Source organism: Physeter macrocephalus, chromosome 6 (genome assembly GCF_002837175.3).
Source record: "Physeter macrocephalus isolate SW-GA chromosome 6, ASM283717v5, whole genome shotgun sequence".
NCBI lineage: Eukaryota > Metazoa > Chordata > Mammalia > Artiodactyla > Physeteridae > Physeter > Physeter macrocephalus.
In genome coordinates this window covers 80053844-80055310 of record NC_041219.1, presented here as the reverse complement: position 1 = coordinate 80055310, position 1467 = coordinate 80053844, and the positions used below count along the sequence as shown (strand labels likewise).

The 1467-nt window shown below is 47.8% G+C and overlaps 1 pseudogene; it reads left to right on the top strand.

The window, feature by feature from the left end:
- The first annotated feature begins 401 nt into the window (after positions 1-401).
- Positions 402-1177, top strand: LOC102983974 (gamma-secretase subunit APH-1B-like; annotated as a pseudogene).
- The last annotated feature ends 290 nt before the right edge of the window (positions 1178-1467 follow it).

Genomic DNA, 1467 nt, shown 5'->3' with positions numbered 1-1467 from the left:
CAGTTCTCCTGAAACCAAACTTCAAGTCATGATGAAGTATTGTGATCTAACTGAAAGAGAATTCGAAATAGCTGTTGTGAAGAAACTCAACAAGCTACAAGAAAACTCAGAAAGGCAGTTCAGTGAGTTCAGGAGTAAAATTAATGAAGAGAAGGAATATGTTACCGAGGAGGTAGAAATGCTAAAAACCCCAGAAGTTCTGGAGCTAAAGAACTCAATAAATGAGGTGAAGAATGCATTGGAAATAGAGCAGATGATATGGAAGAGAGAATTCACCAGCTTTGAGAAAAAATCTAGCAACAGAACCCGCCTCTGCCCCTCCACTCTGCCCTGCGCCTTTGCCCGCAGGCTCAGCTCTGTCAGGGCTCAGTGCCCCTGCGTTCCCCCCAGGCCCCTGGGTGATGGCCTTGACAGTGGCCGTGTTCTTGGACTGCGCCTTCCTAGCCTTCGGTCCTGTGCCAGCCCTCTACATCTTCACCGTCACCACTGGGCCCTCGCACCTCATCTTCCTCATCATCAGAGCTTCTGGCTGCTGTCTCTGCTGCTTTCCTCCCTTGTTTGGTCCATGGCAGCATTCACTGCTGACAACAAAGATGGACCAGTACAGAAATATCTGCTGACCTTTGGCATGTTGGTCTCAGTCCTTATCCAAGAAATGTTCCAGTTGGCATATTACGAACTTTAAAAAAAAGCCAGTGAAAGTTTGAAGAGTATAAACCCAGATGACATAGCACCCTCTGTGCGATTGCTGGCTTATGTTTCTGGCTTGGGCTTTGGAATCATGAGGGGAGCATTTTCCTTTGTAAATACCCTGTCTGACTCCTTGGGGCCGGGCACAGTGGGCATTCATGGCAACCGTCCCCAGTTCTTCCTAAATTCAGCTTTCATGACGTTGGTGATCATATTGCTGCGTGGGTTCTGGGGCATTCGTGGTTTTTGATGGCTGTGAGAAGGAAAAGTGGTACGCCCTTCTGTAGTTCTTCCCACCCATCTGCTGGTGTCAGCCCTGACCTTCATAAATCCTCGTTATGGATTAAATCTGGTGTCAGCATACGTCATCCTGGTGCTCCGGGGCATCTGGGCATCCTTTGCTTCTGGAGGCAGCTGCCAAAGCCTGAAACTCTGCCTGCTCTACCAGGACAAGGGCTCCCTCCTCTTCAACCCGCGCTCCAGATAACCTGTGAGAACCACCGCTTACCAAACACTAAGCTGCCTCTTGAGAGAGGCACAGCTCTGCCTTTTTCTAAAAATCCCTTTTCCTGGTGGGGGTTAGAAAAAACAAAATTATCTGCATACAATATGGCTTTCATGCAACAGCTTTCTGAAAGGGATACATCAGTGGTGTACAGACTGACTACATGTTAGAATCACCTGGGGAAACATAAAGAATACTGATTTCTGGGCTCCACCCTCCAGATTTAATTGACCTGGGCATTTGGTAATTTTTAAAGCTTCCTAGATGCCTTC